This window comes from Delphinapterus leucas, chromosome X, assembly GCF_059928025.1.
Source record: "Delphinapterus leucas isolate spDelLeu-1000000601 "Yukka" chromosome X, BTC_Dleu_Yukka2, whole genome shotgun sequence".
NCBI classification, from domain to species: Eukaryota; Metazoa; Chordata; class Mammalia; order Artiodactyla; family Monodontidae; genus Delphinapterus; species Delphinapterus leucas.
Window position 1 is genome coordinate 18,298,896 of NC_143150.1, and position 23,091 is coordinate 18,321,986.

Below are 23,091 nucleotides of genomic sequence, written 5' to 3' on the forward strand. Positions count from 1 at the left end.
GAGGCCCACAGTGCTTTTCTGGCTCCAAAGTCTCAGCCCGTTGTGGGTTTGGAGCTCCACTAAGGATGAGGCCTGCTTGAGCTTCTGTTCTGAAGGGGGCTCCTTGAAGGTCAACAAGGATATGGCGTTGTCGTTGAGTTGCAGACCTTGCCTCACAATGAAGAGCAGGGGAAAAAATGAAGGCTGCTGATCCAAGGCATCATGTAAGCACATGGGAGAGAGAAAGCTGCAGCTGACATGCTAGTACAAGGCATAACATATACAGAAAACGACAAAAGTAGAAGGTAACGCAACTGCCAACCAAGCAGTACGGACTAGGGTTTTCCAGACTGTTCTCTCAAAGCTTACTATAGTGCATTGGAGGTATTTCATAAGTAGGGTTGATTCGTTGGTGCATTCCTTGATGCGTTTATTTATTCATTCCATAAACTTCTTCCATGGAGAGAGGGGTCAGTGTGTGTGTGTGTGTGTGTGTGTGTGTGTGTGTGTGTGTGTGTGTGTGTAAGTGAGGGCTCCTGGTTATTATTTAAATAATGCATTTCCTTTCTTTGCTCTCCGCAAATCATACCCTCATCTTCATCCTGTAGTGTGCTTATTTTCAAGTGCAGTCAAGAATAAGTCAGAAAGTGATCTGTCCAAGTGTTGCTACCTAGAAACAGAAAGTTGATTCCATCTGTATGCCCAGTCATCCATAATAGCCTCTACCGCATGTCATCTCTTTTTTTTTTTTTTTTTTGCAGTACGCAGGCCTCTCACTGCTGTGGCCTCTCCCATTGCGGAGCACAGGCTCCGGACGCACAGGCTCAGCGGCCATGGCTCATGAGCCCAGCCTCTCCGCGGCATGTGGGATCCTCCCGGACCGGGGCACAAACCCGTGTCCCCTGCATCGGCAGGCGGACTCTCAACCACTGCGCCGCCAGGGAAGCCCTATCACCAGGGAAGCCCTATCATTTTTAAAAAGAGAAACAACACCCACCATTGTATATTGGTTACAACCGGTCAATGTAGGGCTTAATTGGAGTTTTTGTGGGTTGGCGCAGTTGGTGTGCTGGTCCTATGTATGTGGACATAGAGCTCAGACAGGTTGAAGGGGGGCATAGTGGGATGCCCGCCACCACCAACCCACTCTGCAAAATGTCTTTGGATCAGAAGAACCGCTATGTGTAGGTAATGCTTCGGTGTTTGAATGGGACTTCTAAAGTTTCGACCTGCTCTACAGGTCAGTGTTTTAAAGACAACTCAATGGATTACATTAGTTCTACACAGTTGGGAAAGGGTAGCCAAGGGCTTGAGCGTGGCCCTTATTGTTAATATCACTTTTGATTGTGGCTTATATTAAAAGACTACGAATACCCCCAAAAAAATGAAAAGAAAAAAAACTACAAATACAATGAATAAATTTACTGTGAGATTTTCAATATGTTGGGCCACATTTGGCCATCTGTGGAATTACTGGGAAAATTACCTGCAAGATTTTACGTAGTTACTGGTCTCAAATACTTACTGGAATGCAACAAATACAGAATCATCGACATATGCAAATCCTGATTAATTTGCAGGTGGGTATCTGCAGGGTGTTCAGCAGCGAGCTAGGTGATTCTCTGAATTCATTTCCCGAACTAGGAAGTTCAACCTTAGTACTTTGTTTCATGTGAAAATATGGGCAAACTTGGTCTGGCTTTCTGGTTCCCATAGAAATGCCTTGGATAACACTCTTGCACTGTTGGTGGGAATGTAAATTGATACAGCCACTATGGAGAACAGTATGGAGGTTCCTTAAAAAACTACAAATAGAACTACCATACGACCCAGCAATCCCACTACTGGGCATACACCCTGAGAAAACCATAATTCAAGAAGAGTCATGTACCACAATGTTCACTGCAGCTCTATTTACAATAGCCAGGACATGGAAGCAACCTAAGTGTCCATCGACAGATGAATGGATGAAGAAGATGTGGCACATATATACAATGGAATATTACTCAGCCATAAAAAGAAACAAAATCGAGTTATTTGTAGTGAGGTGGATGGACCTAGAGTCTGTCATACAGACTGAAGTAAGTCAGAAAGGGAAAAACAAATACCGTATGCTAACGCATATATATGGAATCTAAAAAAAAAAAAAAGTGGTCATGAAGAACCCAGGGGCAAGATGGGAATAAAGACGCAGACCTACTAGAGAATGGACTTGAGGACACGGGGAGGGGGAAGGCTAAGCTGGGACGAAGTGAGAGAGTGGCATGTACATATATACACTACAAAACATAAAATAGATAGCTAGTGGGAAGCAGCCGCATAGCCCAGGGAGATCAGCTGGGTGCTTTGTGACCACCTAGAGGGGTGGGATAGGGAGGGTGGGAGGGAGGGAGACGCAAGAGGGAAGAGATATGGGAACATATGTATATGTATAGCTGACTCACTTTGTTATAAAGCAGAAGCTAACACACCATTGTAAAGCAATTATACTCCAATAAAGATGTTAAAAAATAAAAAAATAAATAAAAAAAAAGAAATGCCCTGGAGCCTTTCCACCTCTGCAGTCTGTGGGTCTGAGCCTCAAGTTGGACAGCATGGCAGTGTAGCCAAAGGGGATCTGAGATTGGAGGCCATTTGGTTTATGCCCATTTGGGGGTCTTAAACCCTCATGAAACTGAATGGGTCTTTTTAATTTTGTTGCTGAGTTAGTGGGGTAATTGCTTCAAATTCCATTTTGTTCTGGCTGGGGCCTCATGCTCTTGTTTTTGTCTCTTGAGGACTGTACTTGATTTTCTCACTTGAATACTGTAACTGTGCTTGTCCGCAGTGTCCCTAGGGGGCGCACTCTTTGGCCATGTTCTCTGATAACTGGTGAACGATGAAGAGGTCCTGCTCGTTTTCAGTGACTAAATGGAACGGGAGTGTAGAGCTTTGATCCCGGTCATGAATCTTTCAATGAACTCTCCTGTGAAGCCCCCCCAGACTGTTCCTGGAGGACACCTCCTTGTTAAGGAGACACCACAGATCTGAAGGTAGTCTGCCCTGGATGTGACCAGAGGGAGGAAAAATGGCGTGGGAGGTGCTTCATATACCCTTTGGGGAGATTTCTCTCTGCATATATGTGTGTGTAAAAATATACATTGTGATTTTGCTTTCTGTAGCATGAACTCACCAAAGTTAACCTAATTAATGAACTTAGAGACCATTCGAAACCTTTTCTGGTTTCTTTATGCTATGCTGAAATCCACATATAATTAGCCATTCATTTTTAAATCCAGGAGAAATTAGTCATATTTGTAGGTGAAAATGTTGAGAAATAAAGAGGGAAGGGAGAGGGTAGAAAAAGATCATGTACAGGCACAGTACATGTGTTTCAAATTTTTTTTTCCCTGAGACTCTGAAAAGAGAAATGAAGTTTTGCATTTACCAAGTCTATTAGGTTTTCTGATTTCAGAACATTCCTTCCCAGTTGTAAGCTAGAACTGAAATTCAGGCCAACTTCGTCTTATTGGACTTAGAAAGTATTTTCCAGGCAGAATATATTAAGGCACAACTTTTCTCGTAACTGATCAGTATATACAAAAACGTTTGAACAAATGCCTTCTTCATTCCATGGAAAATAAGGTTCTGATAAGATACAGGAATAAAAATATAACCACCTGTTCAATAAAGAGTTCCACTGGGGAGAGAGGGGCAAGGAGAATCTGTGTGTTCCTGTGTCCTCAGCCCAAGGACTTTCCTAGTCCGAATGACCTAAGTTACTAAAAGAAAAGTGGGTGAGTCCCAACCAATATATTCATAAAGTTTGCTGCTTTCTTAGAAGTTGCAACCGAGAGTCGGGCAATGCTCCTTGGGCATTTTTCATGGGCTAGTTTGCGAAAGTCAAGTGAAGGAATTGTTTGAATCTTCTTTGACAAGTGCTGTGTGGGCCAAAGCTTCAAGATTTATCAAAGTCATTGAAGCAGCTTCTACAACAGAGGAGGGATGTAATATCTAAGTTGTGTAAACCTAGGCAATTCGGGCTGGGAGGCAGCTGAAGGTGAGGCTGTTTTAGCGGAGCCAGCATTTCGAATTCACTCTTCCTTTACCCTCCTTGGCCTACCTTCTCAGTAATGGATTTGTCAACGACAGGATTGACCTAACCTATTTCCTAACAGCAACGCCTTGTTGTCGAGCAAACAATTAGAGTAAGAATGTTGAGATTTGTGCTCAAATTGTATTTTGTTACACCGACTTCCTTCAGACCTCAAGTGAGTATGGTATGGAGAGCTTTAACATGAAATGATCTCTATGAAGAATTTCATTTTCCCAGGATCTTTGAATGAAATGGATACCGATCCGCTATTGTTTTCTCCCAGGGCTTACCTGGAGGGAGAACAGAGGGGCTATAGAAGTGTGTGCTCCTCTCTTTCTTTGGGGGAGAGATCAAGCAGATAAGAGTGAGGGATCTTCAACCAGCAGGGACTCCCCTTCAGAGCAGGAATGTGAACAGGTCAATTCTTCCAGCTCTTGATGGGTTTGGGTTAGGAGTTTGTGTGTATTTACATGTATAGAATTGGACACGCTAGCCCTGTCAGCTTGGGCTCATAAACAAATATGATCAAGGGACTCTCTTTACTTGATCTTTCCTTGACAAAGAATGTACATCTGCACAGGGCTGGAGAGTCCCACTCTTCCCTGCAGCCCGATGCCGCCATCAATCGATTCCCTGCGTAACGGTAATGTACCAGGTGCAAACCTCCTTAAATGTTATCATCCAGCCCACATTTCACCATTTTGTTGATGAGACTATCATGGAAGACAATACATTTTAGAACACACAGAGGATCAGCAGAGCTTAGAACGTGCAGGTAAGGAAGAATACTTATTGGACCAGAAAGTCTGGAGCAGGGGCTTCACTGTTTTGTAAGTGAGGAAGGAATTAAAAGTCAGCATTAGGTGCTGGCTTCCAATATACTAAAATTGGAACGATGTAGAGAAGATTAGCATGGCCCCTGTGCAAGGATGGCACCCAAATTCGTGAAGCGTTCCATATTTTTGAATGGACTTGAGGACACGGGGAGGGGGAAGGGTAAGCTGGGACGAAGTGAGAGAGTGGCATGGACATATCTACACTACCAAAGGTAGGGTGGATAGCTAGTGGGAAGCAGCCGCATGGCACAGGGAGATCAGCTCGGTGCTTTGTGACCAAATAGAAGGGGGAGATAGGGAGGGTGGGAGGGAGACGCAAGAGGGAGGGGACATGGGGATACATGTATACGTATAGCTGATTCACTTTGTTATAAAGCAGAAACTAACACACCATTGTAAAGCAATTATACTCCAATAAAGATGTTAAAAAACCCAAAAAGTCAGCATCAGAAACCCACTCTAAGCGATTCTAGGTTGTTGGTTTTATTTTTGTTTGAGAACACTGTTGCAAAATATGACCCATGCTGTAGGTTAAGTCATTCTCAGTACTTTCCACGATCTTCGTGATGTCCTGTATTTAACACCTCCTGCAGGTGTTGTTATAGAAGAAGCACTGTGGCCTTCCTGCTTCCCGTCATCAAACATCGCTCTTTGACTGGAGCTGCTCAGAGGTTTCCTCTTTAACATTTTCAAGCCCAATAGTGTGTGGGTTCCACATTCTTTTCTAAATATGCAAAAGCCACCTGTTTGAAAATGTGGTCCAGAATATTGCTGGGGCTCAGTGTCAGGCTCACTGCTTTGCAGTTTCCGGAATCCACCCATATGTGTGTCTATATTTAGCTGCCACCATCAACATTTTCCATCTCTTACATGTTTAGCCAACTTTTGTGTGGGCTGTTGCTTTGACCTTGCAGCGAAATTCTAAGCGTGTATGGGACCAAAATAAATAATTAAAAGATCATCTGTTCACCGCAGCCAGGCTTACTAGAGAGACGAACAGCTCCTCTCAATGGCTTTGGGTGGCTGAGCGTCTTGTACCGGCAACTTGGGTTTTTGCCCCTCGGCAGAGATGCTCCCTCACAGATGCACGGCAGGGCCCCATCCACTCTGGGAGGGGTGCAGGCGATGTAATGGGGACTGGTCATAGATGCCTGGACCACAGCATTCTAGAAAAAGCCCAACCTTCCACCTGCTTGAGTGGGACAGAGACTGGCAACAGAGGCTATTTCTGGGAGATCCAGAAGGGGAAGGAAATCACATGGCGTAGATTGTTCTTGTTTAATAATTTCCTCCATAAAACTTGCTTCAAATGAACAGCCAGGACAGATTAGCGAGGAGATGTGACAAAAGTTGAGCCTTTGAGGGCAGGGATTATGCTGAGAAGGGACTGAGGAAAACCCCATGACGACGCAATTCTCAGCTCATTTCCTTTGCTCTGCACAGGGATGGTCATATGTCAGCATCTGGAGCAATATCCCCTGTTAAAGGAGCAGAGTGGGAAAGCGTGTCATAGAACAAGCCCTGGATGGTCAACTCCACGAGGGAGGGGCCCAGCTCTGTCTTGTTCAGGCACTTATTCGAGAACAATGCCTAGAACAATGCCTGGAACAATGCCTGACATGGAGTAGGAGATCAAGAATTTTTCGTTTAAATCCATGACAATACATAGTATCATAATGTAGTTTAAAGAACGAAACAAGAAAAAAAAGTTAATAAATTCATTGGTCTCCTTTGAGGATGTTAGGTAACTAAATCATCTGAAAAATGGTGAGTAGAAAGAAAGAATCAAGCATTTACCTTCCTTTCCTACGTAAACCATACCCCAGGGGAACCAAATATATTATGAGGCAAAGATTCATTTTACTGCAAGCATTCCAGCTAATAAATGAAGAGAGACTGACAGAATTTGGGGGTGTCAAGGCTTTGCATCCACTAATAAATCAATTGAGTCCGGGCCTTGATCATCGATCGCATTAACATCATGCGAAGAGTGACAAGCAGACAATGCGTGCTTCCTGATGACCTACACGCCACCATTTATGAAGGAATAGGCCAAAAGAATAGAATCTGAACCTGATCAAGCTTCTAATTCTAACTTCCAATTGACAGGAAATCTAGGGAACAAAGCAGTATGTTGCCATGCGTAAAATCCAGACTGTGGGAAACTGGAAAAGACAAACGCTAAAGGAAAAAAGGAGAGAAAGAGAGAGAGGAAAGGGGGACCTGAGAGATTTTCAAAGGCTTAAGAAATGTATTGATTAATTGCAATGAATGAATTGATCCTGATTTGAACAAATAAATTGTTTTAAAATGTTTTTAAGGGAATTCCCTAGCAGTCCAGTGATTAGGACTTGGCGCTTTCACTGCTGAGGGCTCGGGTTTGATCCCTGGTCGGGGAGCTAAGATCCTACAAGCCGGGTGGCACGGCCAGAAAGGAAGAAAGAAAGAAAAAGAAAAGAAAATATAAATCAAATGTTTCTTAAAAGAGAGAAATATTTGTTGATGGATGAATGGTGGCAAGTTGAAGGGGAAGGCTGCAGCTTGACAAGCTCGTCTGTGCTCAGGGACTAGCCCAAGCCACGGGGTAGCGGGACTAATTTTAGTTCCCACCTGCTGGTGGAAACAGGGCTCTGAAGATTCTGCCAGGCTTGATTGGAATTATGCTCCATTTCAAAGCTGTAAAAAGTAGATGCGAAGCTTCGAGCGAGCAGAGACCACATCTACCTTATTCAGTGTCTTCCAAGTGCCTAGGAGCCATGCAAGGCACACAGTAAGTGCTCTGATGTGTTTGCTGAGCTCGGAGAGCTGAATTCACATCCCGCCTGTGTCACTAACTTGCTGTGAGATAGCTAGGCAAGTTATTGCTCCTTCTCTGAGCTTCTGTTTCTTCACACCTACAAAGAAGGAACTGGGCCTATTGCTAGCGAAAACCCCTTCCACTTCACATATTCTGTGATTACAGAAGAAGCACTTCATTTCCCAGAAATGTGACCGAGCTTAGCCCTAGATCAATCTGTGGGAATTATTTCAGTGCCACGAACTCCATGACACTTCCTGCATTACACCAGCAAACGTCCTCCTTGACCACAGGAGAAAGACCACTGCTTTTGTCCAATGGTTGTGCACTCATGGGACTTGAGTTTTCTTGTGAGTTTTCAGTTTGCTTTATCTTCACAGGAAAGGGGCCATATTGACCCAGAAGCATTTCAGTTTGTCTCCCCACAGGGAGCCAGCTGAGTGAAGGTCAAAGGCCCACCTGCTCGGGTGGTGTGAGCTGTCTAGAGCTCATTAAACCAAAGGGTGGCCCTTCAGAGTTTCCAGAACTGCTGAACAGCTGAGCAGGTTCTTTCTGACCCACGGAGCATGCTCACACAAGTTTCCTTATGTGAGCCTGAAGGTAAGTCCGACTCTGTGCCCAGAAGCAGCTCTCTGGGTCTCCAAGCAAAGGAACTCCCAAGGAAGAGTGAGGACCACAAAGGCCTGAATGGAGGGCTGGAAACAACTTCAATTCCTCCCCCACCTCACCCTGCAACCAGGCCCCAGCTCCCAGCTCCTGTTTATTCATGGCCTGAGAGCTGGGGGGAGGGCCAGTGATCTGAGCACTCTCCTCTAGGGAATAAAGCCACCCTTCAGTGATGGTGGTTTAACTGCAGCCCACGCGGAGGCTTATTCAAGGCCATTTATCAAATCAACCAGATACAAATGTTTGTAACTTCCAAGGGTTCTGTCCCAGGATGTGTTGTGTTGTGGGATCCCTCTGCACCTAGGCTTGCAAAGGCTGCAGACTGGTGAGTGGCTCAGAGCTGGACACTGTTGGAAGTTAGAATTGTTAGTCTAAAAGGGAATATTAAGGTGGAAAAAGGGGTCAACAAGAGGCAGCCAATACTAGACAATGGACTTGAGGATACGGGGAGGGGGAAGGGTAAGCTGGGACGAAGTGAGAGAGTGGCACGGACATATATACACTACCAAATGTAAAATAGATAGCTAGTGGGAAGCAGCTGCATAGCACAGGGAGATCAGCTCCGTGCTTTGTGACCATCTAGAGGGGTGGGATAGGGAGGGTGGGAGGGAGACGCAAGAGGGAAGAGATATGGGAACATATGTATATGTATAACCGATTCACTTTGTTATAAAGCAGAAACTAACACACCATTGTAAAGCAATTATACTCCAATAAAGATGTTAAAAGAAAAAAAGAGGCAGCCAAGTTCATTTGAGACCTCATCCAGGGTGAGGAGAGAGAAAATGTGAAATATGCTCATAAGCGATCCATCCCGACTTACTCCACTGATGGAGGTGTAATTTCGATAAGGGTTACCATCTAGTTTGGTGATGGCGCATCCCATGATTTTCTGAACTGTGCTGGTTCCAGATTGATTTCTTACCTCACTTGCTTATTTATCATTTGGTTTCTACCCCCATCCACTTCCCTTGAAGGATTGGAGGCGGTTTTCTTCCCTAGTGAATTTTCAAAGCAGGACCATTTTGAAAGACCTTTTTACACAGCTAGCTGCGGCAGGCTGCCGGGCTGCAGGGGGCAGGCCGGCCCCCAGTTCTGGTTACTGAACCATTCAATACGCCAAGTATTTATGGGGCACCTGTGTGCATAGTTCTCTGGGGCTACAAAAGAGAAAGAAAGGCTGTTTCTGTCCTTTCTACTTGGCCCAATCCACTCCCAGGGCCTCGGGAACTCTAAGGGGTGGGGAGCAAAGGTGAGAACCTCAGAACAAAAGGGCCATGTGGCAATTAGGAACTCAGGAGCCTCCTATAGAAACCGAAAGATGGCCGGGCCCTTTTAGACATCACCACCCATGCTTCCCAAACTGAGGTCCGCAGACCCCTAGGGCTCCAGGGCAGTGTGCTGTCGATGGCGTGGGACTTGAAACCACCGGAGAAAACGTATGTCTTCTTACTTAAAGATAGCGATTAGAAAGTGGAGGCAGGGAGAGAATTCTTTTTTCCTTTTAGACCTGTTATTTATTTATTTTTTTTAGACCTGTTATTTTTATATTCAAACAAGCACATAAGCATTCATAAACTGAAAACATGAGATTTCAAAGAAACCCCCTGCTTATGGCAGCCTGCTTCAGATTATGCTCTGAAGCAGCCTGCCCCCGCCCCCTGCTTCGGTGGGACTTGAATTGAGTGATATTTCTGTGGGACATTTTAAGGGGCTATAAGACTTATGACTGTGCAAGCTGGTAGAATATGCGCCACATGGGTAATTTCAAACTTCTAGTAGCCACGTTCAAAAGAAAAAAGGAGCAGGTGAACTTGATGCTGGCAATAGAGTTGCTTTAACCTGATATACCCCAAATATTATCATCTCAACCTGTAATCCATATTTTAAAAATTAGCGAGATAGTTTACATCCTTTTTTTTCATACTAAGTCTCCGAAACCTGGTGTGTGTTTTCCACTAACCACACAACTCAGTAAAGACCAGCCACCTCCCCAGTGTTCAATAGCCACGCGTCACCAGTGGCAACTTTACTGGACTGTGCAGGCCTCACCTGCTCATTTTATAAATGACGAAATAGGGCCAGGCCTGGAAGTTACACTTTCTGGTCTCTGCTTCCTAAACTTCCCGCAAAACTTTGTATTCTTATCCCAGATGTTTACTCTTCTCTTCCTTTAGGGTGTGACTGTCCTCTTACTTGGGGAGGCAGCAGACAGACAGACGGACGCGCACACACACACACAGACATACACACACACAGACACACACAAAGTATTTGCTCACATGCTTTGCATTTTGCTTTCCACACTGCCTTCCTAGCCCCACACAAACGAAAATGTTCTCTCCTGTGGCCGGCTGCCCCCGGGTCCAGGCTTCCAGACTAGCAAGGGGGATGCTCCACCCCCAGGTCAGAAGTTCATGGGTGCCAATGGGTTCACGTGCGAAACCTCCATCCCCACCCTGGCTCACTCCACACATACTCCCGTATTTTCAAAGAGGCCTTCTGGACATCGGCTCCCTAACCTCACTTTGACTGTGGGAAATTTTACACACTAGGGCTGCAGTCTTTCAGGGTGGAGTGGGTCAACGCTTTTCCAGGAGACTGCATAGTCATTGTTCCAATAAATGAAAAAATCCAGTGACGGTAAAGAGCAGAAGGAAACTCCCCCACGATCCCTCTCCCCAAACATAAGCACTGCTCGTAGTATTTCCTTCCTGCATGGGGCCTTTTGATGGGCCTGGGACACTTATTAGGAGGGCCAGCTGGGACTGGGACCACGGTGGCCTTAACCTTCTCTCAGTGTGTTTCCCACAGCTCGGGCCGCTTGCAAGGGCTTCCTAAGGAAGGGGAGCCCTCCCAGCCCCTTCCCACACGCATCCCCTCCTGACAGACAGGAACTAGCAATGAGACTGACCCTCTCCGTCCCCAGCGCAGCCTCAAGCTGTCAGTCGTGCACACAGGAGCCCAAGCAGCCTGTGGAGGTTCCTTGACCCCATTGGCCCCGGGCTGACCTCCTGCCAGAGCGGAGGAGCCCGACTGCCAAGAATGCAGTGGAATCCCGCTGAGGCTGGAGCCGAGGCCCGCGAAAATGCGCGGAATGCCATTTGTTCAGACACACTGGCCTTTGCACAGAAAAGCTCTTTGGGCTTCAACAAAGGTAGGACACATTGTTTCAAGACTAAGGGTCTTATCCAAGTTCACTTCACTCGTCTCAAAAGGAGGACGCCAGCTCATTAAAAACAGAGCAAAGCAGCGGCGCTGCAGAGATGACTTGAACTTGACAAAGTTCCCACCCTGTCTCAATCTTGAGACTGATGTCAGATCTCATGTTAAAAAGAAAAACCAAAAAGAAAAAAAAGGCCCTTGGGCTGTTCACAGAATGGGTATTCTTACAAGGATAATTCCACTGTGATTTACAGTGTAAGGAAAAGATTTAGAAATTACTATTATTTAGAAAATGAGTTTTTTAAATTTAAAAATTTTCATTAGGATTAATTTTCATTAACTTGAGGGGATTCCATTTTGGTGGCAGGGCGGGTGTGTGCTGGTGAGAGGCACGTGGTAAAGTAACATCAGAACTAGACGGGGGCTGCCTAACCTTTTCCTAATACTTTCCAGTTGACACACCTTTTTTAAAAAAAGTCATTTTTCCACATAATTAAATAAAGTGTGACCTTCAAGGTAACCAAACAGGTATGGGCTGTTATCATGGTGAGATGAAGAAACTGAGGCAGGCCACCAGGAGGTGAAGGGACTAGCTCATGCTGAAAGGCTAATCCAGTAAAAATGCCGTTAATAATACAATCATCAAATATCATATGATATTGCTTATGTGTGGAATCTAAAAAAAGGGGCACAAACGAACTTATCTACAAAACAGAAGTAGAGTCACGGATGTAGAAAGCAAACTTATGCTTACCGGGGGATATGGGGCGGGGAGGGATAAATTGGGAGATTGGGGTTGACATATACACGCTACTATATATAAAATAGGTAACTAATAAGAACCTACTGTATAGCACAGGGAACTCTACTCAATACTCTGTAATGGCCTATATGGGGAAAGGATCTAAAAAAGAGTGGATGTGTGTATATGTGTAACTGATTCACTTTGCTGTACACCTGAAACTAACACAACACTGTAAATCAGCTATGCTCCAATAAAATTTGTTTAAAAATACCATCATCATCCTGCCAATAACATCTGACGTATATACTGCTTCCTTCATGCCAGTTACTGTTGTAAGGGTTTTGAACATATTTCCTCTTTACGCTAAACATAGTCCTATGGAAGAAGGTACATGTCATTGCTATTCTTCCCAGTTTATAAATGAGGAAACTGCAGCACAGGGATATTCAGTACCTAGCCTACAGTCGCACAGCTAGTATGTGTCACAGCCCATATTTGAACCCAGACCTCTCCAGCCCCTAATCCTGGCTCCTATCACCTTTTCTCCTTCGCAGAGTGGAAAGAGCATTTGATAAATATGGAAACTGGTCCATTGCAGCTCTGTCATGTTTGACCCCAATACACACGTCCTTCTTTCAGCAGTTATTGAGTGACCACTATACGTATGGTTCTGTGTGTGTGGTATAGGGGACATGGTTGGGGGGCAGAGGTGAGAGAGAAGAGATCTTCAAGAAATTTACTTATTATAAATTTATTTATTCGTTGTTCCTGTCCTCACTGTGTTTATGCTCCCGGGTGGCAGACAAATGTGTAAACATCTAGTGAGGTGGAATGCAAAGGGGTTCAAGGGGGGTGCTGGTAATCTATAGGGGGACCCAATGCCTCAGCAACAAGGCAGGGACATGGGACAATGTGACTAGAGCAAGGCCAGGGGAGAGCAGGAATCTCCATGTGACTGGAACCTAGGATGTGGGGAGGCTTGAAACACTGAAAGGTGAGTCCAGAAAGGCAATTTAGGGCCAGATGCTTGAATGGAATGCTGAAGAGTTGAACTTTTATCCCTTGGGTGATGGGGAACCACTGAATGATTTTGAGGAGGAGGATCAGAGAAGGATATGACTTGCTATGCTTTTTGGCCTCACAGCTTGCAGGATCTTACTTCACTGATCAGGGATCAAACCCACGCCCCCTGCAGTGGAATCATGGAGTCTTAACCACTGGACCTCCAGAGAAGTCGCTGACTTGCTATGCTTTTTGAGGAAGAGTACACGAGAGGCTGGGGGAAAGCACCCTCACTGGGAATGCTGAAAGAAGATCCTGAGTTCCAAGTGGAACGAGAGACATCAGATGATACTTCCTATCAATACAGCATGCACCTCTGTCCACCACCTCTGAGATTCCTGTTTAGAGGAGTAAAATCATGGCAATGATCTATTAACTTACTTCTTAGAAAGAAACGAACAGGACCTGTTGGAGGGCATTCCAGCCTACTCATGAGAGATACCTACTTTATCAATTTCCTAATGTTACTGTTAACAACTTACCACAAAGGCAGTGGCTTGAAACAACACAGATTTATGATCCTAAGGCTCTGGAGGACAGAATTCCTAAAATCAAGGAATCGGCAAGTCTGTGTTCCTTTGGGAGACTTTACCAGAAAATCGGTTTCCTTCCCTTTTCCAGCTTCTAGAGGCTGCCGGCATGTCTTAGTGGATGATGCCTTCCTCCACCTTCAAAGCCAAAATCCCAGCATTTTCAAATCTCTCTGACCTCTGCTTCCATTGTCATATCTTCTTCTCTGACTCTGAGCCTCCTGCCTCTCTTTCGTAATGTCTTTGTAACGACGATGGGTCTACCTGGATGATCTAGAATCATCTCTCCAACTCAGTTGTGACCCTTAACTTCATTACATCTGCAAAGTCCCTTTTGCCATGTAGGATAACAGGCTCTGGAGGTTAGGCTGTGGGCATCTTTGGAGTGGGCATGATGTAGCCTGCCGTGCCTAAACTCCTTTAAATAATCTATTTCTTAAGCACCTTAGAGAAAAATGGATGTCCATCAACTGTATTTGTGTTTTCTTCCTGGTACTTGAGGAAACTCTGGTGGAGACACCATATGGGTCAGTAGTGGTACGCTCCATGGCTGTCCCCTACCACTCACAGAGGACCCTGACAACAAGACATGGTCACTGACCTCAGAAATGAGCCACTTGGGCATGGACATATATACACTACCAAATGTAAAATAGATAGCTAGTGGGAAGCAGCTGCATAGCACAGGGAGATCAGCTCGGTGCTTTGTGACCACCTAGAGGGGTGGGATAGGGAGGGTGGGAGGGAGGGAGATGCAAGAGGGAAGAGATATGGGGATATATGTATATGTATAGCTGATTCACTTTGTTATACAGCAGAAACTAACACACCATTGTAAAGCAATTATACTCCAATAAAGATGTTAAAAATAAATAAATTCAATAAGAAACATAAAAAAAATCTCAGGAATTCTGAGCTACCTCTGAAGGCTGAGGAAGAAATTGGTATCAGGGTGGGCAACTAGCTGAGTCTGCCACAGTTTAAAACAAAATGAAGAAAGAGCAGTAGAAGCGTATTATGAGATAGAGAAGCAGACAGATGAAACTGCTAAGGATGTAAAATGGTGGTTTCTGGGAAGTGGGAATTGGGATGGGGAAAAGCAGTTTGGGGTTTTGCTCTCCTGAAAGCCTTGCGTCATTTGACCTTTAAAATTAGGTATATACATCACTTAGATTTTTTTTTAAAGCTGCTTTTGAAATGGGTATGGGGGGAAAGGCATGCAAATACTGCAGATGGCAATATAAACTTGTACAAGCTTGCCGAATGGCAGCTGGGTAATACGGATCAAAATTTTTCATGTGTGGAACATTCAGTCCAGCATTTCCACTCCTGGAATTTATTCTAAGGAAGTAATTGGACAGCCACTGCTTTGATTATAAAATAGAAAAATTGGAAACTATCTACATGCCTTGATTTGAACAAGTGATGGCTCATCCACACAGTGCAATTCTATGCCGATGCTTTAAACGACGGATTTCATACCTACCAGACGGTCAAAACTTGTGAAAGCCTGAGGGACTTCCCTGGTGGCGCAGTGCTTAAGAATCCACCTGCCAATGCAAGGGACACAGGTTCGTGCCCTGGTCTGGGAAGATCCCACATGCCCTGGAGCAACTAAGCCTGTGCGCCACAACTACTGAGCCTGCGCTCTAGAGCCCGCGAGCCACCACTACTGAAGCCCGTGCGCCTAGAGCCCCAGCTCTGCAACAAGAGAAGCCACCAGAAGGAGAAGACCGCGCACTGCAACGAAGACCCAATGCAGCCAGAAATAAATTAATTTATTTTTTAAAAAAAAATTCTAAAAGCCTGAAAACAGCAGGAGTTGCTCAGCATGTGAAAAACAACGTAATGTTGATATAGTGCTGGCGAGTGTACCCTGCTACAATCTCTTTGGACGAAAAAGCAAAAATTGGCATTAGAGAAATGAAAAGTGAAATACACACTTCGATCAACTTCTCTCATAGGAAGTCTAAAATGGTATGACTACTTAGGAAAAAAATCATCACTACTTAGTAAAATGGAAGATAAGTCGAAGGCCATGTCCCTCGTAGCACTAGGTGGGACGTGCAAGAACATCTCTCATCGTGTTCAGAGGGCCTCAGGCTGCACTCAAGACGAAACGTCTATCAACATAAAACGGAAATACAGCAGTCCGTGATGAGCCGAGAGGCACACCGAACAGCAGCACCCACAGTATCGCGAGAACATGTGCGGGGTTCGCAAACATTATATTTTGCGAAAGACAACAGAAAACCGAAGAACGAATTCACCTATCTACATAACCTTCCACGTGAAGAAAACGACCTTACACGGAGAATCAGACTCGGGAGATTTAAAACCATGAAAACCAGTACTAACACCGCAAGAAGTGCAGCTCCTGGAGCCTAGGTGAACCCCGCGGCGCTTCCAGCACAAAGGCGTCGTTGAAACGCGCGAGTCGCTGACAACTTTCCCTGAAGCTTTTACTTAATTCCAGTTTCACCGGGTCACGTTTGCGGCTCGCGGAGTGCTTCCGGGTGGCCACGAGTCCTTTGTTTTTCAGATAGTAGACCCACGCATAAATACCCCCGTATAAAAGCCAAACGGAACCAGAATGAACCCCAAGTCTATGCACCGGAAGTAGTAAGGTTGACAATTTGACAGAACAACAAGTTTTTTCGTTAGGTCTATTTTTTTTACACACACATCAGCCCTGCTTATTTGTGCAAGGCCTCCAAAAATTAGAAGCTCAGTTTTGTTTTACTTCTCAGCAGGCGAATCTTCCAAAAACCACAGAAGATTCACACATGCTGAAGAGAAAGGGCCTATGTCGGACAGCCTCGGAAGACAATGCCAGGGAGATTGACCCCCTTGTACAGTGAGGGTGAACATAAGCTCGGGTCAAGAGCTTGCAACACTTCTTTCCAGTGAAGTGACTGAAGTCTCATTCTTTGAAATAATAGCTTTCAAGGAAAACTATGGCTTTCACTTGAACATATATCGCATTTCATTCTGGTTATGCAAATGAACGCTGAGTCCCCGCCCCCGAGATTCACGCCCAACGTGGGAAGCCCGCTTCCGGTGGCGTTTACCCGGGACCCTGACTACACGTCTTCTGCTCCTCAAGGCTCTCAGTGTGATTTCTTTGGGGTAAAGGATTTTGTTGACTGCTTAAGAAAACGTCAGAGCTCTGCATTTGACACGAGAGACGGTTCACAACAGAATATCAAATGAAAGGTAAAAGACAACTACGAAACTATATTTAATATTAGACTTTTTCTTCCAAAAAGAGATGTCTGTGTGTGCGTTGGGCATGTATATGCACAGAAGAGTGCTTACACCAAAATTATGCTCACACTAAAATATTACTGGCCGTTATGCCTTTTGTTAACTCTTTATTTTTGTCTATGTTTTCAGAAATTTCTGTGCTTGACGTATGGAGAAAAAATAAGGAAATCAACAAAAAGATTTCATAATAAGCAAAGATAAAGGAATTACAAGGAAAGAATAATAAGCACAGTAGAAATAAAGACAAAGAATCAAGGAAGCCAAAATGAGTTTTAAACCATTTTTATTGGACTATAGCTGATGTACAATATTGTGTTAGTTTCAGGGGTACAGCAAAGTGAGTCAGTTATACGTATATATATATATATATCCACTCTTTTTTAGATTCTTTTCCCATATAGGCCATGACAGAGTATGGAGTAGAGGGCCCTGTGCTATACATTAGGTCTTTATTAGTTACCTGTTTTATATGTAGAAGTGTGTATATGTCCATCGCAATCTGCCAATTCAGCCCCCGCACATGATTTATTTTTTTTTAAAGATTTCATCAAGGAAAAGAAGAAGGCGCGAATAACACTAGGAATGAGATATGGGATATAAACAAAGATACAAAAGTGCGGCCCGCCAGGCTGGCTCCACATCCAGTATCATTTCTCTCCTTCCTCCCTACTGAGTGTCTGCATTATAAGGGGCAGCAACGTGAGGTCATAGGTCAAAACTTCCTTACAAGTATTGGAAGATACAGTCGAGACCATCTTCTAGAAAATACAGCCAAACAGGAGGTAGAAAGATGGGAGCGAAAAGACAAAAACTAGGGGTTCGTTCCAGGATGTACTACATCTAACTAAAGGAAGTCCAGAAAGCGAAAACAAAATGGAACGGGGAAAATTAAGAAAGAATTAGCGTGCAAAATAGAGAGCTAGTGGGAAGCAGCCGCATAGCCCAGGGAGATCAGCTTGGTGCTTTGTGTCCATCTAGAGGGGTGGGATAGGGAGGGTGGGAGGGAGATGCAAGAGGGAGGGGATATGGGTATATATGTATACATATAGCTGATTCACTTTGTTATACGACAGAAACTAACACACCATTATAAAGCAATTATACTCCAATAAAGATGTTTAAAAAAAAAAGAAATGAGCCACTTGGGGCCCATGAGCTCAAAATTATGAACGTAAGAATTAAGGGTGGGGACTTTCCTGGCGGTCCAGTGGTTAAGACTCCACACTCCCAATGCAGGGGGCATGGGTTCGATCCCTGGTCGGGGAACTAAGATCCCACATACCGCACAGAACAGCCAAAAAAAAAAAAGAAAAGTGAAATCACTTAGAAAAAAAAAAAAGAATAAAGGGAACCACAAAAGAGCTTAATTCAAAGACTTTCCCTGAGCTGCTTTTTTTTGGCCAGGGACTGTGCTAGGTGCTCAGGATGTAATCATGAATAAGGCTTGGCCCTGCCCTCCAGATGCTCACACTCTCGTGGGGAAGGCAGACAGTTTAACAATGCAGTATCATGTGACAAATGTCCCCATGGCTGCATGGCCTCCAGAAGGCTGAAGCATCCGTGAAACCCTTGGGGAGGCCTGGAGGTGCTAAGCTGACCCAATAAAAGGAGGAACTAATAAAGAGCTACATACATTGAGACTTTTCAAATTCACCTAAGCACTTTACATATGTGAACTTATTTCATCCTCATCAATATCATTATGCCCATACTACAGATGAGAAAACCGAGGCACAGAGAAGTTAAGTGACTTGTCCAAGCTCACAGAACTGGCAAGTGGCAGAGCTGGAATCCAGCCAGACTGGCATCAAAGAACATGATTTTAACCACAGTGTTATAATGGCTTCCTACGTGAAGATGCTATGCTTGGGTTGGTTCCCAGAAGGCTGGGATTACTGAGGTAAATCTCCAGACCAAAGTAGAGCTGCCCCCTGACCTCAGAGTCCCTGGAAAATTTGTTCTCAAAAACCACATTGCATGGTAGCCTGGGAGATGGTATTCCCCCATCAGCCCTGGAGGTGTCAGAGGCAGCAAGGTGTTCGCAGGGTTCCTGTGAGCAATTCAGCTGCATTGTAGCCCACTGGGAATGTTAGGTCTTGGAACTTGGCTGGCTTTGTCATCTAGCCCCTCAGAAACTCTGGGACTGCAAACTGGTTTTCTTGTTTCATGTAACAAAGACCAAATAGAAAAGGTAAATGAGATGGTGAAAAGAAAAATTCACTGTATCTCTGCTTTTAGCACTCTGTGTGAACACTTCCCCTCTTGTTAGGGGGGTTAATTAAGAGTTGACTAGATACATATCTTGACTATATGCTGGAGTCTCTAATTGAAACCCCATCCATTTGAATTTCACACAAGGGTTGAGTTAAAGCTTCTTTTGCCCTGGCTATGAATAAATGGTTTTCTGAGCAAATTCATGGTGTAAACTCGAATGCCTGGATGAATTAAAGAGAATAAATGTCTCAACCCCCCTCAAACACTGCAGGTGTGTACACTGACAAAAAAATAATATGCTGATTAAAAATCATTCTTACTCCTTCAGTGGATCCTCCAAGGAGTTCCATGTAATCGTTTTGTTAGGCTGAACCTAATAACTGTTTGAAAATAATGTTGGAACCAGCTTGTGGGGTCTGGCACACCCCACCTCTGCTTTGGATCACTTTGTGTATGCATAGAATAAGTTATAGGGCTTCAGCATTCCTTGACATTTAATTTAGTTATTTCATCAACTGTTTTCAAAGGGACCTTTAAAAGACTTCTTCCCCCACCCCCACCCATTTCATGGCATTATTTGAGCTAAGTGTGTTTTTTTAAATAAATTTATTTATTTATTATTTTTGGCTGCGTTGGATCTTCGTTGCTGTGCACAGGCTTTTCTCTAGTTGTGGCGAGTGGGGTCTACTCTTCGTTGCGGTGCGTGGGCTTCTCATTGAGGTGGCTTCTCTTTGTTGCCGAGCATGGGCTCTAGGCGCGTGGGCTCAGTAGTTGTGGCGTGCTGGCTCTAGAGTGCAGGCTCAGTAGTTGTGGTGCACGGGCTTAGTTGCTCTGCGGCATGTAGGATCTTACCAGACCAGGGCTTGAACCCATGTCCCCTGCATTGGCAGGAGGATTCTTAACCACTGTGCCACCAGGGAGGTCCAAGTATGTTTTGAATATATTACAGCCAAGCCTCTGGAAATAAAGTGAAAGGTTTTGAATGATGTGGTCTCTGGGGCCTAGACTGGCCTTCCCCCAGACAAATACCTACTGGTGTTTGGAGTCAGCCGCCCAATGGCCACTCCTTCTCTGATTGCCCAGGAGGAATGGGCTGCCCCTCTGCCCCTCCCGTGTGACTTCTCCCACAGCCCCACCGCCCAGCACATGCTTTGTGTACCTCTCTGTCTCCATCAGACTCTTTTTTTTTTGACATCTTTATTGGAGTATAATTGCTTTACAATGGTGTGTTAGTTTCTGCTTTATAACAAAGTGAATCAGTTATACATATACATATGTTCCCATATCTCTTCCCTCCTGCGTCTCCCTCCCCCCCACCCTCCCTATCCCACCCCTCTAGGTGGTCACAAAGTACCGAGCTGATCTCCCTGTGCTATGCAGCTGCTTCCCACTAGCCATCTATTTTACGTTTGGTAGTGTATATATGTCCATGCCACTCTCTCGCTTTGTCACAGCTTACCTTTCCCCCTCCCCATATCCTCAGGTCCATTCTCTAGTAGGTCTGTGTCTTTATTCCTGTCGTACCCCTAGGTTCTTCATGACATTTTTTTTTATTAGATTACATATATATGTGTTAGCATACGGTATTTGTCTTTCTCTTTCTGACTTACTTCACTCTGTATGACAGACTCTAGGTCCATCCACCTCACTACAAATAACTCAATTTCGTTTCTTTTTATGGCTGAGTAATATTCCATTGTATATATGTGCCACATCTTCTTTATCCATTCATTCGATGATGGACACTTAGGTTGCTTCCATCTCCTGGCTATTGTAAACAGAGCTGCAATGAACATTTTGGTACATGACTCCTTTTGAATTATGGTTTTCTCAGGGTATATGCCCAGTAGTGGGATTGCTGGGTCATATGGTAGTTCTATTTGTAGTTTTTTAAGGAACCTCCATACTGTTCTCCATAGTGGCTGTACCAATTCACATTCCCACCAGCAGTGCTAGAGTGTTCCCTTTTCTCCACACCCTCTCCAGCATTTATTGTTTCTAGATTTTTTGATGATGGCCATTCTGACTGGTGTGAGATGATATCTCATTGTAGTTTTGATTTGCATTTCTCTAATGATTAATGATGTTGAGCATCCTTTCATGTGTGTGTTGGCAGTCTGTATATCTTCTTTGGAGAAATGTCTATTTAGGTCTTCTGCCCATTTTTGGATTGGGTTGTTTGTTTTTTTGTTATTCAGCTGCATGAGCTCCTTATAAATTTTGGAGATTAATCCTTTGTCAGTTGCTTTGCAAATATTTTCTCCCATTCTGAGGGTTGTCTTTTCATCTTGTTTGTAGTTTCCTTTGCTGTGCAAAAGCTTTGAAGTTTCATTAGGTCCCATTTGTTTATTTTTGTTTTTATTTCCATTTCCTAGGAGGTGGGTCAAAAAGGATCTTGCTGTGATTTGTGTCATACAGTGTTCTGCCTATGTTATCCTCTAAGAGTTTTATAGTGTCTGGCCTTACATTTAGGTCGTTAACCCATTTTGAGCTTCTTTTTGTGTATGGTGTTTGTGATTTGCGTATATTGAAGAATCCTTGCATTCCTGGAATAAACCCCACTTGATCATGGTGTATGATCCTTTTAATGTGCTGTTGGATTCTGTTTGCTAGTATTTTGTTGAGGATTTTTGCATCTATGTTCATCAGTGATATTGGCCTGTAGTTTTCTTTCTTTATGACATCCTTGTCTGGTTTTGGTATCAGGGTGATGGTAGCCTCGTAGAATGAGTTTGGGAGTGTTCCCCCCTCTGCTATATTTTGGAAGAGTTTGGGAAGGATAGGTGTTAGCTCTTCTCTAAATGTTTGATAGAATTCGCCTGTGGAGCCATCTGGTCCTGCACTTTTGTTTGTTGGAAGTTTTTTTTTTTTTTAGACAGCGTTTTAAAAAATTAATTAATTTATTTTTGGGTGCGTTGGGTCTTCACTTCTGTGTGAGGGCTTTCTCCAGGTGTTAACCTTATGGGGATTCCCTTGTGTGTTATTTGTTGTTTTTCCCTTGCTGCTTTTAATATGTTTTCTTTGTATTTAATTTTTGATTAGAGATAGTAACCCAAACTGTAAGATAATTTCTGATTACGGTAAATGCTATGAAAGAAATAAAAGGATCATGTGATGACATGGCCTAGAGGTTGGAGGGTTCTTGAATTGGTCATGGAAGGTTTCAAGGAGCCATTCATGTGGTGTGTAAATGTTTGTTGAATGAATAAGTAAATGAAATAATGACAGATGAACAAATAGAAGTAAGTTGGTTTCTGGTATGAATATATGTTTATCATTCCATAGTGTATGTAGCTCTGTATAGCTATAGTTGTCTATAGAGACTTGTCTCCTAAGGATAGATCATGGGCTGGGTAAGACCAGAAGTCCCCAGGTTAGATGCCACTCTAACTCAAGAAGGAGCCTAGGGGAATCAACTGTGAAGACCAGGATTTTTGCTCTTGGGTGACTTGAAGCTTTGGAGCTCATAGGCTGATGCCCTTTTCCTTAGGGGAGGGTTTGAGAGATGAGGTACCACGAGCTTAGTCTGTATAAAGTCACCTGCCCACCACCTGGCACAGGCAATTATAGGATGTGTACCTGCAGGGAAGGTTGAACTGGGAAAGAAGGGTGAGTTGAAGGGTACACGAGCAGCTGGGGTGGCATCAGACCTTCTCAGAACTGGGCCACCACTGGAGATCATGGTCTCACCTCCTTCTCTATCTAAGGCTCACAAAGAGCGAGAAAGCCCCTAGTAAGCCTCAATTCCCTCCCTC

General features: G+C 44.2%; 1 non-coding gene across 1 annotated transcript; it reads left to right on the forward strand.

Moving 5' to 3' along the window:
• Positions 1 to 4,915: 4,915 nt before the first annotated feature.
• On the forward strand, positions 4,916 to 5,018 carry LOC115803319 (U6 spliceosomal RNA). Its single transcript, XR_004024001.1, has one exon. It is a non-coding gene; the product is annotated as a U6 spliceosomal RNA (small nuclear RNA).
• Positions 5,019 to 23,091: the final 18,073 nt, after the last annotated feature.